Source organism: Protopterus annectens, chromosome 11.part0, assembly GCF_019279795.1.
Source record: "Protopterus annectens isolate FY-2018-M chromosome 11.part0, PAN1.0, whole genome shotgun sequence".
NCBI classification, from domain to species: Eukaryota; Metazoa; Chordata; order Ceratodontiformes; family Protopteridae; genus Protopterus; species Protopterus annectens.
The window spans coordinates 1,113,041,346-1,113,058,812 of record NC_056745.1 but is presented as its reverse complement, the minus strand read 5'-3'; the positions used below and the strand labels follow the sequence as shown (position 1 = coordinate 1,113,058,812).

The 17,467-nt window shown below is 40.3% G+C and overlaps 1 protein-coding gene across 4 annotated transcripts in view; it reads right to left on the bottom strand.

Moving 5' to 3' along the window:
• Positions 1 to 17,467, bottom strand: part of LOC122815720 (troponin I, slow skeletal muscle-like) — a 302,343-nt gene that overhangs the window by 191,445 nt on the left and 93,431 nt on the right. The gene's annotated exons all lie outside the window — the stretch shown is intronic.

The following is a 17,467-nucleotide window of genomic DNA, read 5'->3' as shown; positions in this document are numbered from 1 at the left end:
TTGAATGTATCAACAGTGCACCCTGCTGGAATGAGGAGAAATGTATGTGTATTATGGCAACTAAATTAAATATATGTTTTAGTAGAGGACACTGACACAGCAAAGGTTAACCAGCTGGCTTAGTTTAAGAAAAATAAGGGAAATGTAAATGGACTGCTAAACCATTAAAGTGGCACCCACAGGGCTGAATAGGACTGGGGACATTATGTCTATAAAAAGCTTTTATCCATTAGCTCAGTAAAAAGAGGGAAAGCCCCAGGCACTGCCATAAACATTTGGATGTATATTGTAGCTGTCCATACTAAATTCCTACCTCAGCTTCAAAGGAGATATTGTAGGAATCTAGAGTCAGGTGACCAGATGAGGTCATTCTTCAAGTCATCTTGGATATTATATTTTACAAGGAGTAATCTCTGAGTAAAGGAGTTTTCTGTTTGGAAGCCTGACTAGAAGGACTGCTCACATATTCCATCTTGCCTTGCCCAAGTAAGTTATTAGGAAATAATAATTTCTTTAGTTCTGTCAAAAATATATAGCAAGATTAGTTATTATTGTTCTTCTTTATTTGTATGAGCCTGTCTGTCCATCAATATTATTTTCAATCTTTCCTAAGATTTGAACTCTGTGGTTTACTGTGAATATATATCCAGCATCTGCATGTGCTTTTATTATTTATTATTAAATATATTTAAAACTTTTATTGTGGCTGGTCCTTGTAGAAAGTATTTAACCTTTGAGAGTTCTCATATTTATTTGGTGACACTGTGTGGGCCACTACAGAAGGCCTAGCCATCTTGGTCAACTACTACCATTTATATTAGTATTAATATTACAAAGTATAATTGAACACCCTTTTTTAAGGGCCTTAGAGTAGCTGATTGTGGAGTGTCTGGTGGCAGTGGTAACTATCTTATACTCTGGGCAGAAGAGGGCACAGCAGGTAAATCTGTGCCAGCCTTTTCTAGGTGTGTGTGTGTGTGTGTGTGTGTGTGTGTGTGTGTGTGTGTGTGTGTGTGTGTGTGTGTGTGTGTGTGTGTGTGTGTGTGTGTGTGTGTGTGTGTGTGTGTGTGTGTGTGTGTGTGTGTGTGTGTGTGTGTGTGTGTGTGTGTGTGTCAGCTACTTTGGGCAGGAACAGGAAGCACTGGGTTTGCAGAGACGGTGCTGGGGGACTTGGCTTGGACACTTGGCTGAGGACCTAACCCTACCACTGTACCAGTGGGGAGTCTTACTAGGGACCTGGAGGGAGACAAATATAGAGATCCAGACCACAGGATGAATGTGTTCCATATGTGCTCTTAAGGGAAAATGTGCTTGATGCAGAGAGGTCTACATCTGGAAATACTAAGTGTATCCATTTCTATTCCAAATGCCCTTCCCTCTTCAGTATCACTGGTGAGGATTCAGGCTTCTTGATTACTAGCCCAGTGTGGGGATGTCAGATAGAGCAACATTTCATTACTCAAAAAAGTAAATAAATAAAGAGTCCATGTAGGAAAAAAATGTGCCAGTGGCACAGTGAGTGCTCCAAGGGGCTCAACTTTATATTCAACTTAAACATTGCGAGGTCTCGGGAGTACAGACCATGCAATGTTCAAATATAGGAGTGAATGCACCTGAAGAAGTTATTTGATTTTATTTTTTGTATTTTTTTAGTTGTATTTGCCCAACAACTCCAGTCAATGTTAGAAGGGCATTGGGCAGAATTATAGACAGAAACAGAATGCTGCTGCGAGAGAAGTATTGTTGCTATTTATTTATTTATTTATTTATTTATTTTGCAGTGCTAGCAGAGATTTTACCAGATGTTTGGGAATGGTTTGGGTATATTCAGAGAGGAGAAATTGTGTGAAGAGATACATGTGGTTACTGCTTTTACAATGTTAGCAGTGAGCAACCAGTTGTTTTTTTGGTAGCATTAATCTAGCTTTGTGATTTTGATGGAGCAATTTGGATAAAAATTCTTTAATGTGTGGCAAACTGTTTGTGTGGACTGTGGAAGCATACCCCTTAACCTCATATAAAGAAATATGGACAATGCCTACAATAATGGATCAGGGGACAAAAATGCCAAACTGAAGACAGATTTGAAACATTGTTCTTAAAAACTTAAGAAAGTTTGTAGAATGACAGGAATTGTGTTAGCATGCATTTTCTGAAGAATATGAAGTCTGAAATTCATTATTTAGTGACTTCAGTCCTCAGTAATTTTCTAAAATAGCCATAAATTTTATCAGGAACAGACTAAAAATATCAAACAAAAAATCTGGACGCTTGAGAGGCATTTGTGGAACTGAAATAATATTGCATAGCCATCAGATGTCATGGCTATAACTGTTGAATGGGAACTGTGGTTGGGGTTGGCTAGAACAAATTAACTGATCCTCTTGTCATTTGTTCAGTTTACTTTCTGGTGTAGCTGAACTAGTGTTCATTTCTGAGAAGTAAGATGGATTACTTAATGGGACACCTAATATCCACATACAAAGTAGATTTAATTGCTGTGACTGTCTTCTCTGGTGGAAAATAGTTATCTGTTTGCCGCTGTTTGCTTATTATTTTGATTTTGCAGGACTAATGTGACTATGTTAAGCAATGTGCAATACTTAAATGTATGGCAACTGTTTGGAACAAAGGTGACTTACATGGTCATCCTCTTTTATTGTGATCTCATGTCTAAATTACACATAGAAGAGGCTATTACTGCTTGGCAGGGGTTGTCTGGATGAAAATTACTGACCCCCGTTGTCACTTGTTCAGTTTAACATTCATCCTTTGAAAAAATAAGGGATAAATGCATCAGAGAACACCCAGACCTTTGGAACTTCTCAGGGCTGGTGGTCCCCACACACCAAGTCTGTATAAGTGGATTTTGATATGGGTTTAGTAATCATCTCTGCCATGAACCCCACTTAGTCAAAAAGCAGCCCTGCTCATAGGTGTACTTAGAAGGTCTCTGTACTTGTGTATGAGGCTGGAAATGATGTTATTATTTCAGGTAACCTATTGGTGAACAAAAATTGAATGCTTGAGCTTCAATTGCCCGAGGTTCAACTTGCCAACAATCGGAGTTCCTCCATAGGAAATCATGGTTCATGAGCTGTGCCGGAAATTATTCCCTTTTGGGGGGAATTTCACTCTTCTTCAAGTTGGCGCGACCATGGATTTGGTATGTATATATATATATATATATATATATATATATATATATATATATATATATATATATATATATATATATAAATATATATATAAATATATATATATATTTAAATATTATATATATATATATATATATATATATATGGGTCTACCTTAGAAGATTGACAGACCATTTGATCAACATTCATTTGGACGACAGCTCATTTGGTCGACAACCAGTATTCGTGGCAAAAACCTGGAGATTTGCCCCCCTCCCCAATGTTGTGTGACCCTGGAGTTGATATATATAGTTAGGGGGTGGGGGGCACAGCCCCCCACAATGGGGGGTGTGGGGGTGAAACCCCCCACCTATTTTCGTTTAAAATATGATGAATTCAACAACAACTACACATTTTAAACATAAATAGGTGGGGGGCTTCACCCCCACACCCCCCATTGTGGGGGGCTATGCCCCCCACACACCCCCTAACTATATATATATATCAACTCCAGGGTTGCATAATATTGGGGAGGGGGGCAATTGCCTGTTAAGTGCCTTGAATACTGGTTGTCGACCAAATGAGCTGTCGACCAAATGAGCTGTCAATCAAATGGTCTGTCGATCTTCTAAGGTAGACCCATATATATATATATATATATATATATATATATATTTGGTAGTATGGGGTACAGGGGGACTTGTTCCCCTGCAAAAACACAATGCGTTTTTTGGTAGGATTTTATTGATGAATGGAAGTTTGGACATTCTGATCCTTGGTGCATTCACTTTCATCCTGTCATAGTGGAAGGTGTTATTTTTTTAATATTCCTCTTAAACCACAGAAGCCACTATATCTTGTGCTGGGCTGGAGGCAGTGTGGTCATTAGTTTTTTTACTTTTCACTCAAACTTCAGAGGGGGCCAAGGAAGGTCACAAAAGCTTTATAGGAGCACTGTACTCTCTCAAGAAGTAACAAGTTGGAAATATTATTATAGTCATTACTTTTTTATTAATTTTCCTCACAATCAAAACATCTGGTACACATACAGGTGACAATCTTTTGGGGGAGAGAAAACAAGCATGCTGTTTATATATGTCTGACAGCAAATATGTTATGTTTTGTTTGTCTTTTCAGTTTTGTCCCTGCCTGACATCAAAAGGGTACACAGAAGGTGGCTGCCTTTTGGGACTAGGGTGTGAGGAGGTGTGCTGTATATAAATATGACAGCAGCAGCTTAAAATATGACAGTGGGTATTTATGACTTAATTTTAATCTCAATTTAACATCAGAGGGGGAGGCACAGAAAGGGACTACCTATTTTGAGGTGGAGATAGGAGGTAGGGGGCAGTTACTATTCCTAGATATATGTATCCTCACATGCATTTAGATGGCATAGTGGTGCAGCAGTATCATTGTTGCCTCACAGCAAGAGGCTCCCCAGTTCAAATCTTGGCTGGAGTTCCTTCTGTTTGGAGTCTGCATGTCCTCCCTGTGTTCGTGTGGGTTTCCTCCAGGTACTCCGGTTTCATCCCATGTTACAAAGACATGCATCTGGAGCTTTTCTCCCCTGGCTTCCTCTGAAAATTGGCTTCACTCCAAGTTGGACTTTACCAGTAAACAAATGTTAAATAAAAAATAAAATAAAATTTGCCTTCTCAAGTTTATTGTGAATTGGTGTTTGGTCAGCTTTGAACATTAAAACTTAGATACAGCTTATTCAGTCCTACTTTTTTTCTTTCAAAGGAGGAATTTATTTTCCAAATGCATGATTTTTGTCAAATTTTTGGATTAAAAACTGGGAATAAAAGTTCTAAAATGCACACAAGAGCATTTATAAGTGTATGGCTTCTGGGTGCCTAGCAGCCCCCTGCTTAATTCAGTTGTTACAGGGTAGTCTTGGTTAGTTAGGATGTGCTGAAAGGATGCAGGAAAAAGCAGAGTTGATGAGTAAAGCTAAATTTCTTTCTATAATCAGGTAATCACTGGATGAAAAGATTGTTTAAAAATTCTAAAATGCATCTAGGAGCATCCAGAAACATCATAGTTTAATACTGTTATTCATTGGATGAAAAAGTTGTTTAAAAAACTCTCAAATGACTTAAGGCACCAGTTTACCTAAAGCTGTCCCTGACCAATATGTTATTAGCTTATCAGAAATCACCCAATTCACTCTCCCTACTCACTTCTAGATTACCTTTTGGCACAACCCACTTAATCATATTTGTTAATTAACTAATTGGTTGAGTGAACATGTGATGACAAGCCATAGTCCAGGTCATTAAGGCAGTACTTTTACAGAGATAAATATGGCAATACAGAAAATTACCACATTTTTTTCAGATGCTAACTAAATTGCTTTATAAATGACAGGGTTTATGCAAAGTAATGAGAAAGTCTTGTAAGCATTGCTGAGTTCATAGCAATTTACTATCAGAATGAATCATAGGGCAATAAACCATCATGATTTCTAAATCTTATATATGCCAGTCAAGGAATGCATCATTTCTTCCTGGGGAACCACAATGCAGGACACAGAATGAGGTAAATTAGGGCAACTGAATGCCCTAATCCAAATTTGTTAATATGGATAAGAGTCAGATCATGTGCGAATGGATATGTGCACTCAGACACAACTGCAGCAGAGTGAGAAGAAAACAAAGACAATAGAGAAGCTTAGTAATGTTTAGGAGAAATAGAAGCTAAGACCATTATACATGTGGTCCCAGAAGGATTAGAAGCCTTAGGCCATCGTGAACATGGGTCTAGGAGAATTAAATGTGCTAGGCTATCATACACAAGTGCCCAGGTGGACTAGAATGTTGAAGTCATCATGGGGGGATAGGTGGCATTTATGTGTTGCATTGGAAACTGTCACATACTCTTTCTCAAAGGTGAATGCAGATCCTTTTTTTCTAAAGGACTGCATGACAATGCCTTCATATTTATTACTATACAGACTATGTCAGATTCAAACTGCTGTGCATGAGAAAGCTCAGTCACTGTGATTAATCCTTTCTCCGGGCCATATAAAGTGAAATAGAGGAGCTCATCATGCTGAACAATCTGAGAGATGCTGTCATGTCTCTATAATGAAGTTTTCAACCAACAGAGGTGTGTGTACTGTGAAACAACAGCTACAAGCCTGAGACTACATAGGTCAGTTTACTGCCAGATGGATACATAATATGGCCTCCCCAATATCTTGCAAGGTAGTACTAGAAGCATAAAGCATGCCATCCTTGACTGTAATTAATAAAGGGTCTTCTGGTTAATGTTAGTGAGGTACACTACTATTCCCAGTGCTTAACTCTCCACAGGTTGCAATTAATGAAAACATATAGCAGATGACACTACATGCTGAGAAGTCAGCGGAAAATGTTACAGCTACTCTACTGCCGGGCCATTACTGGAGCAATCACTGACCTCTCCAGCTAGCTGCAGTGAGTGAAATCATCAGATAACTCAACTTCCCTCCACTGTGCAGCACTGTGTACTGCACATAAATGTACACCAAAGGCAAGTGGTGGCTGAGAGAAGCAAAACTCAGAGAATATCTAATAGCTTATGCAGGATTTGTGATGTCTCAACACCATGTGCCACAGGTCAGAGTAGCTCACACTAACATACTATGCTAGTGTTTAAGGAAACACATGACAAACTAACTCATCAATTCGCAATACACATGCAGCACATCCACAGAATATCCATGTCCCATGCAGTATTGCAAAACATGATAAAAGCACAATGAAGTCTCCAAATCTTTGACAGTAGGTAGAACAATAAACAGCATATCACTCAACACTCCCTGATGTCATGAAATATCCATTGCTGTCTTAATGCATAGTTACACTGGACTGCTGCCCAGGGACCCATGAGCATAGGGGCCCCATGCTAATCTATATGTGTTGTGACTTTCTGTCAATGAATAAATACTACTGTGACAACCCACCACTGGACCAATAATCAGTCCTCACCACTGGCACCTGTGGGGGATGTACACTGAGACGATGACAAGGTACACACACAGTATTTCCCGATGTGCTCTCTGCATCAAGTGCAATTTCCCTTAAGCGCACATAGAGACCACTGTCAGTCTGGGGCTGGTTTCTCCCTCTTTCTCCAGATTCCTAATAAGACTCCCCACTGACACAGCTATAGAGTTGAGATCTTAGCTGAGTGGCCAAGCCAAGACCTCCAGCACACTCTCTGTCCAACCAGTGCTTCATGTCCCTTCCCAAGTAGCTGACACACACACTCTTTGAGGTTTGATTTACACACGCGCGCGCGCACACACACACACACACACACACACACACACACACACACACACACACACACACACACACACACACACACACACACCTGGGAAAGGCTGACACAGGTTACTAGCTATTCCCCCTTTTTTCCTAGACTATACTCTAAGGTAGTTATCACTGCCACCAGCCAACTCCTTATCAGTTACTTTAAAGCCCTTAACAAGGGGTGTCCAATATTACTGTGTAATGTTACTATTAATACAAAGGGTAGTTTGACCCAGAGCAAGGCTATTAGGAGTGGCGCACAGTATCACCAAATAAATATGCAAGTACTCTCAGAACTTAAATATCTCTAGATAGATCAGCTACAATGAAATGTTTAAATATATTTAATAATAAGTAATGGAAGAACAAGACAATACTAAATATATATTTACAGTGACACCAGAGTTAAAAACCACAGGAAATATTTAAAACAACATTGCAGGACAGTCTCAAATAAATGAAGAAAAACATCTAAACTATGTTTCACTATATTCCTGAATAAATCTAAGAAAATTACTATACCCTAGTTAATTTACTTCATCAGAGCAAGGCAGATGTGGGGAGTGGATCTTGATGTTGTCAGGTCAATGACAGAATACAGAATGCTGTCTCTGTCTAAGAGACTTCTTAAATTAATATCTCAAATATTACTGCTGGGATAGCTTGCAGAACAACATAATTTCTTGTCATCTGACTCTATTCCAGGTGAAACCCCTATTGCTGGAATCTGGCAGTATTTAGCATCTACCTGTGAAAATATATAAACCTCAGATCTATGGCAGATGCTAGAAGTCATAAAACAATTAAACACTTCAAAGACAATACAGAAAATTCCTTAGTACAGACATTCTGTCTCCTTGCTGAACTGAAACTGAAATATATCATATTTTATTGCGTAGCCATAAAGTAATTTAATTTCAGCTATTTTTCTAAGATTTACTAGACTGAGGTTAACCTCCTGTATCCCAGTTTCCACTTTTAAAATATATACATTTAAACAGTCACAATAGTGCATGTATATTTCTATTCTTTTCCAGTAGGTACACTGTGGTTACATTTCAAACAGCACTTTGCAAATATACCTTCAAGCAGTTTGATATACATATAACATACAGTTCCAATACATTTGTAACACAAGCATCTTATAAACATCATGTCGATATTTACAAATGACATATAATTATTTACAAAATACCAGATATCTGGGCTGGCAGTATCTCCTTTCATCACATTTCTTCCCCCCTCGAAGACTCAAGTTAGTTTTTCAAGTGACCCTTGAGAAACAATGCTTGAGAGGGATGAGCCTATCTGGGAATACATTGCCCCATTCCCTGTCTTGAGATTCCAGCTGCTTTAGCATTGCTGACCCCTAGTACAGTGTTGCCCTGTCATATCATATGCCTGCAAACCTAGACTCCACCATAGTAATTTTGGATTTTGCTGGCTGGCTCCCTTTAGCCATAGATTCCCCCTCAGACTCCTCCTGCCTTCTACTGCAAATACTCAGCACAAAGGCCTCTCTATCTTGGTAAGGTTTCATCATGTTAACATGGTACAATTTGTGAAACTGCCTCATGTGTAGCAGTTCTACCATGTAGTTAACATCACTGAACTTCCTTACCAATTTGAAGGGTCCCTGCCAAGCTGCCTGCAGCTTGTTGTGTCTGACAGGAATGAGAACCATGATCTGCTTCCCCACAGCAAATACTCTAGCTTGAGCATTCCTGTCATACCAGACCTTTTTCTGCTGTTGGGCTTCTGCCAGGTTCTTCTGGGGCAAGCCCATGAGTTTCCTGAGCCTTGTCCTGAGATTTAGGACATATGCCACAACAGACTCCTTGTGGGATTCATAATCACCCCTCCACTCATCACGAATCAAATGTAGAGGTCCCCTCAAAATATGCCCATACAGCAACTCAAAGGGTGAAAAACCTGTGGATTCTTGGGGCACCTCCCTGTAAGCAAACAACAGATGGAGCATATATTTGTCCCACTCTGTTTTAAACTGGTCTGCAAATGCCCATAGCATGGTCTTGAGTGTAGAGTTTAAACTCTCCACCAGACCATTAGTCTGGGAGTGGTAGGGGGTGGTCTTTAGGTACGTCACCCTATAGCACTCCCACAAACAAGCCAGCAGGTCAGACATTAAATTGGTACCTCTGTCAGTCAGTATTTCCTTTGGGAAACCTACCCTGCTGAAAATCTCCAAGAAAGCATTTGCAAAATTGTCTGCCTCAATGGAGGGCAGGGCCACTGCTTCAGGGTATCTTGTAGTATAATCTACTACCACTAGGATATACTTCTTCCCTGTGGAACTTGGGGAACTCAGAGGCCCCACAATATCCAGAGCTACCCTCTGAAACAACTCCTCAGTCACAGGCAAGGCACCAAAGGAGCTTCCACCTTGTCTCCTACCTTGCCTACCTTTTGGCACTGCTCACAGGTACCCCGTTACATCTCTGGAAATCCCAGGCCAATAAAAGTTCTGCATAATACATCTTTTTGTACACGTTATGCCCATATGACCTACAAAGGGAATGTCATGGGCTATGGCCAGAAGTGCCAGACAGTAAGCTCTGGGCACTACCAACTGCTGTATTCTCTCACCCTCTAGCCCTCCCTCAGCGGTCCACTCTCTATACAGTAACCCTTTGTCCCAGTATACAGATTCTGCCTTTCCTTGAGAATCAGGTGCCTCACTAGCAACCTCCCTCAGGCCTTGTAATGTAAGGTCTGAGAGCTCAGCCTGTCTCAACTCTCTCTTTGTAACCCTTCCCACCTCCCCTTCCACAGGAAGTCTGGTATTTTCTGACAGCGGTGCCTCACAGTCAGCCTGGGTACTACTACTCACCTCTACCCTTGCAGTCACTCTGTCCAAGGGAACATCAGTACCCACCAGCAGCTGTGGTTCACCTTCAGTCTCACTGCTACAGGGTAGGCACCTCCCCAGTCCTGGCTTCAAGTGTGCAGCCTGTCTTGGTACCCCCAGGCTACCAGACCCATATGCATTATCAAAATCATTCCCTATCAGGACATATGCAGGGATATCCTCAAACACACCTTCTTGCTTACTTCCTTTTCCACCTTTCCAGTCAAGGTGAACCCTCGCAAAAGGTATTTGGAATGGGGTCCCTCCTAAAGCTCTGACTGGAGTAGACTGCCCAGACAAGTAGTGTTCCTCTTTAACCATTGCAGGCTTCAAAATGGTTAGGTCAGAGCAGGAGCGGCCTTAGGTCAACTGGTGCCCTAGGCAAAAGGGCTCCATGGCGCCCCTCTCACACCATCTGGTGCCTCCATCCTGGTCTACCTACACCAAATAAATTCTAGAAAAATGCCCCTGCTAGAGCGGTGCCCTAGGTGGCCGCCTAGTTGGCCTATGCCTAAGGCCGGCTATTGGTCAGAGGCTGTGTCTCTCTTAGCAGTGGCCTGTTTCCCATCTACTAAGATAGGATATAACCTCTTGTGGTAGTTTGGTATCCTTGTTGTCTCCAGACAACTTACTGCTGACATTCTGTCATTCCCACTTACTGGCTCTCCCACCTTTTGTTCCCCACCTTGCCTCCATGGACATCTATATGCTATATGGCCCCACTGGTTACATTTAAGACATTTAACCCTTAGCCCTGGCTGTGTACCTGAAATAGTGGCTTCCCCTGCTACTGGTGGACTTTGTTGGGGCAGTTTAAGCTTCCCACCATGGGTTTCCCTTAGACCCATGAGCAGCACTAGGTATTCCTTTCCTGTGCAGTGATGCCCTGCTTGCTAGGTATAGGTCTCCCTTTTTCCCCAACTCATCTGTGGTATTACATTCCCTATTTACCAACAAGATTCTCATGTTCTCAGACAGTGCTAAGGGCTTGTTTCCTCACCAAAAGGTCTGCCAGCCCTTCAGAAGTGGTGATCTGACACCCACTCACCCATATATGAAAATAAGTGCTTAACTCAGCAATATATTCACACACACACACTTTCATCTGCCTTGTGTCTCTGCTCTTGAAACTTTTTTCTATAAGCTTCAGGTGTTAACTTAAAACACTATAGTAAACAATTCTTAACAATATTATAATTTAAGCAATCAGAGTCAGACAATTTAGAAATAGCAGTTACAGCTTTACTGTGGAGTAAGGGGGTCAGGAACCGTACCCAGAACCTTTGGTCAGCATTATACTGTTTACATACCCTTTCAAACATATGAATAAAACTATCAAAAGTATCACCCTCTGTAAATTGTGGAAGAAATTTACTGACATTTGTTGCTTCTGGGGTTCGTTTATTCCCTTCCTTATTACCTCCATGACCCTGGTGAAGAGTCAGCATCTCCTTTTCATGTTGCCTCAGCCTCTCATTTTCTTTAGCCTCCAAACATCTCCATCTCTCTGCTGATTCTGTTTCCAAATGTTTGGCCTCCAGTTCAAGTCTCTTTAACTCCAGATTGATTTTTAAGTCCTCTGTGGAAAGATTGAACTGCCCATTTTCTGAGAGTTGTACATCTCCAAGGCCAGTCTGGTTGTGCTCCTGGTTGCTGGCCTGTGATGCAGCTGTGACTAAGGCTGCAATCCTTTCTGCTTTAGTCAGGTTGGCATGCACCAGTTCTTTTGCTTCGCACATCTCAGCCAACTGGCTCCTTGTCAGCTTGCCATACTCTTTGTCTGCTCTCCTTGACTAACTAAGCTAATAAAAAATAAATAAAACTATTGTGATATGAAACTCTGAATGTCTACCATGTGGCTGCTTGAGAGTACAAACACTTTCTTTAGTGACCACTGTTTACAGGTTACAGGAGTTCAATATCCACACCACTGAATCCCAATACGTGGATATCCCACCACTGCCAACCAACAAATGTGATGCCCCACCACTGGACCAGTAATCAAGGAGCTTCAACCCTCACAGTGTACATCTTGCACTGGTGTCAGTGGTGAGGATTGAGACTCCTTGATTACTGGTCCAGTGGGGGGTGTCATAACTACACTATACTAAATTATAAATATTTGAAGAATTATGAAAATTATAAATATTAGAAAATGTTGTGCAGTAGAGCGTCAGTCATACGAAATGTCAATTATCCAAACACAGCCTTCCTAAAAAGTCAATTATCCTAACGCAATGGCAGCCTTCCTAAAAGTTGCATCTGTATGTGTGTCACCTGTTCTTACCACGAGGAATTTAACATTCTGTTCATTGCTGCCTTGCTGCTTCCACAGTTCCACTTCAAATAAGTATCATCTGGATTGAGTGTGTGTGTGTGTGTGTGTGTGTGTGTGTGTGTGTGTGTGTATATATATATATATATATATATATATATATATATAAGTTTACTATGGAAATTTCAAATCATCTTCAGTTGATCTTTTACAATGTCGACCTGAAATGTTGAATCTGAAATTCTGAATAGTAAACCACAGTGAAACTGAATACATCGACCTCCGTGGTTCGATGTATTCAGCATAGCAGGAGGTGACTTCACTCACCTCCTGCTATGCACAGTAACGTACCGTTGAACTCTTCATTCAACAGTACATTATTTATATGCCCCCCTGCACCCCCCACATGGGGGGCTATGCCCCAACGCCACCTGCACACTAAATATACCAACTCTGAGATCACACTACAGTGAGGAAATGGGCTAATTCCCTGTTCCTTACAGAAGCGCGACCTCCCTCCACAGTCTCGGTACATCACTTTCCAAAAGGTTGAGTGCATCATGCAACTCGATTAAACTTAGTCGACCTCTGTTGGTTCAATTTCCTGCCCCTTGAACTCTGTGATTTTGAACGTCGTCCGATCGATTGACTGCCATTCGGGTAATTCATAGTAAACCGTGTGTGTGTGTGTGTGTGTGTGTGTGTGTGTGTGTGTGTGTGTGTGTGTGCGTGCGTGTGTGCGTGTGTGTGTGTGTGTGTGTGTGTGTGTGTGTGTGTGTGTGTGTGTGTGTGTGTGTGTGTGTGTGTGTCTGTATGTGTGTGAGTGTGTGTGTAAAATGCTCCATTTTCATTTTTAATCCTGTGAGTAGCTGTGTAGGTAGGAGCCCCAGGGCACTGCTTTGCCTGGGGGCTAATAATGCTGTTAAGACAGTCCTGGAAATATCCCTTATTTTGTCTCCTATTTATAGTCTGTTCCTCATACATGTTATGTTATGCTGGCCAGTCACTGAGGACTGCAGTCACTCCGTAATGACAGACATTTAATAGTCAAACTTCATAGCACTCATAAAAAGCATTCTTCTGCAAAACCTGTTATTCAAACAACTTTCTACATATTTTAAGCAATACTTAAAATCTATCTTTGATGTCGGATGATTTTACACCAGTATTTGTAGCATTGTCCTTTATTCTTGAACTAAGGTGTTGAGAACTATGGCTTCTGAAGTCAGCTTGGTTGTGGACAGTGACACTAGCAGGTGCTCATAAGATGGCAGATACCTAAGGTGTACAAAGCCATTTGAAGGTGTTGGATACCAGCTGATGGGATATAGGTATGGGGGGGGGCAGGAGGAGTGTATATATAAGGGGAGAGGTAAGGCTCTACTGACATACAAGAAAGGTACTACAACGGAGGGTTAGGAAGCATATAGATGGCAATGCAGTCTTGAAAGCCATTGTCTGCTGTTATTTCGTCTCTATAGTCATCAATGACTTAGCAGGTAAAACAAAGTGTGCATCACACACAGCATTAAGGAGACTGAACAGGGAGGGTGGGCAGCATCAGGGGCAGTTGAAAGCTTTGTGTTGCTAGGTTGCTCTGCAGTACATCTGGAACTTATTGACTAAAGCTGAGGAGATATTTTTTATGGTTTACCTTCATAACACCGATCTCAATATGGTCGACTCTGCTTCCGCAAACACCAAAGTGCGAACGTCCCAAACGTCGAATACCACATATGCGAATGACTAAATCTCGCCCCCCTTTTGACCCATGGTAGCACTGGTGTGGAGGTGTGGTGTGGTGCAGCTGGAAATATCGAAATTCAACATTTATTCGACATTTTTAAAGTTTTGTGGTTCTGGTTTCGCAGAAATGGTTTGACGATGTGGCCGGTCGATCATATGTAAGCGACGATATGAAGGTAAACCATTTTTTACATCACATTTTCAGTGACTTGATTAGTTTCACTCACTTGTTTAAAACTACAGTCAAATGGTTGTTGACCTACTTCTGAGAGCCATGATAGCAGAGCTAGCTGCCAGAATCAGCCTTTCCTGCTGCTATGTCAGTAGCACTATGACTTCCCTTACTTCTGTATTCACAAACCTGTCTGTTTTATAATAGGACCCTGACAGCTGGGAGTATTCCAATCAAGTCATCTTCCAAAGGTCAGATGAGAGTCCAGATGCTGGATCACCAAGGTAACTCAGTGGTGAGGCCTCTACCTCACATTTCTAGCATCTGGCATTCACGTCTGACCTCCGGTCGTTGACATTGTGAAGTTTTTCATGTTTCCTCTGCATCTGCATGAGTTTTGTCTGGGTACACTAATTTACTCCTATTAAGCAGAAATACAGGTTAACTGGCTACAGTAAACTATCCATATAGACATACATGTATTGCATTTACCCTTTTTGTTGTGGTCCAGGTTATGGCTTTAAAAAGCATGTGGGCAAGACCATTTACCCAAATAATAAATGGTAAAACTAAATCAATAAAAAACAGTTTTCTTATGCTCCCAGTCAGTTATCAGTAATTTTCTACACCTGCATTCTACTAGACTAATTTCAGGAGCAAATTTCATTTACAGAAAAAAACAATGATTTTCACAACACAAAATGTTAATTGTTTTTAAGTCATTTTGCCTTTTTTAATTTACTTATATTTAATTAAAATACATTTTTTGCACTTACAGCCTTTTTAATGTTTTTTTTAATTTGTTTTATTTTTATTAAGCAGTCTTTACAATAAAGAGTAAAACCACGATGAAGCAGGAAAAGGAACAAGCACAAAAAAATGAATAAATAAGTGATAACAGACAACTACGTGCAATAGTTGGTATCATGGTTAAGGTTATTCACCTTTGAGGAACAAGATGCATAGTTTGATTCTCACATGGGGTAATTGGCTAGGCTTGAAATGACCCACAAGGGCAATTAGCCTAGTACTAATCTATGAATCTATTATAAGACTATATACAAACCGAACATAACAACTACTAACTACGCTCTGCATACTTTGTATTTGAGAATATCAAGAACTGGAGATAAACTGAAAAGTGCAAAAGTTAATAAGTGTGAAAAACTGATAAAGGTGGATTAGTATTTACAGCATGATGTCAATGATTCCAAACAGAAAGAAGAATCAATCTTATTAACAAGTAGGTATTTGAAAGTTTTGATATACTTTGAAGCCATCTCTGTGAAACCAGAACAAGATTTCTCCGTATTTTTTGGAGTTGTAAATTTTCTCAACAATTATGGACCTGTTCAAATGACAAGCTGAATCAATTAGGATAATATAGGGTATACTTAACATTAAATTTACTATCTTACATATTCCTCCATATACTATGTCTACTAAAGAATCATTTACCTTAAGAGTAATGTTTATGTTAATTAAGCTATACATTACACAACACTGGGTAGAACTGCAGTCTTAATACATTATCTTGTAGCCTTAATAATATTTATATTTGTCTATTGCATTTATTATGTGTTATTGCTCATTATTATACACAAGGTAATGCCTTGTTTTGCAATCCTATGTTATTAAGGAGTAAGTAGCTTAGTCTCTGTGATTTAGAAAGGCTTGCCACAAGCAGGAATCCTTACCAGGGCTGTTTTCCCACTATGTGTCTGCCTTTCCAATTCATATAATGTCCTACAGCTGAGGTTTACCCCATGGTAATAAGGGAATCCAAGGGAACTGCTAATGCTAATTAACCACATGCTTTCCCCCAGAAATGCCAGTGGCTCCTGATTTTCACTGCTTCGCAATTCAGAGAATCGCCAGGTTATGTAAATTTCCACAGTTGGACAAAAACATTAACATCATAAAAAGACCCATTCACTCCAATGGATGCAACTGTAGTCAGATGAAGTTAAGCAAAGACAAAAGGTTGTGGATTGTGTCAGTGCGCATGTGTGTGTGAACTGTTTATGCATGCCTGTAGGGGCATGATTGAATCTAGATGTGTGTGTGTGTGTGTGTGTGTGTGTGTGTGTGTGTGTGTGTGTGTGTGTGTGTGTGTGTGTGTGTGTGTGTGTGTGTGTGTCATAGTGTTTGAATATACGTGTCGGTGAATGGGTAAGCATTTCTGTAAGTCCAATATACTGTGCGAGGACTTACTTAATGTTGATTTGATGTGTTTCTGAGAGTGTATCTGTGTGTGCGTGTACGTGCGCATGCATGTGTGTATACCCACATAGGGGGAGTAAATTTGCCAACACCTTGCATGGGCTACTAGAGTAAACACCACCCCCAGGAAGTCTGACAGTGTAGTGTTAAACAAGGGTTATTAATGAACTGATGATGTCTTTTTCATTGCTGTCTCTGAAATGCATTTTCTCACTGCTGTGTAAATTAACCCATCTCTGGTAGACAATTCACATGAGCAGTGAGGATCTTTCTGGAATCCAGAGTGTACTTGCAAAGTATGGAAGTTATTTCTTGAAAAATCCATTTCAGATTACTAGAGGTAGTATCTTTTGTAACTTGTTTTTTTTTTAATTTCTATTTGCCTTTTGAGACAAGCAGTGGTGTACTACTAAATACAGTTCCACTGGCAATGAATGATTAGTGAAATGTACTACTAAATACAGTTCCACTGGCAATGAATGATTAGCGAGATGTGCCACAAAATGAAAACATGATGCTACTGTAATCCCTGTAATGAATCTGAAAGAATAAAAAAGCTGTTATTGTAGAATTTCAAGAAAAGAACTAGTCTGTAACACACCAGCCTGCAATGTGTGGGCTCTCAAATAGACTGCCACCAAAGTCTTTCTAGTCACGGAACATTGTACAGAATGAGACACAACATACATGCACTTTCTTTTATCATAAAATATAATTAACAAAGCAATACATTTATACCAT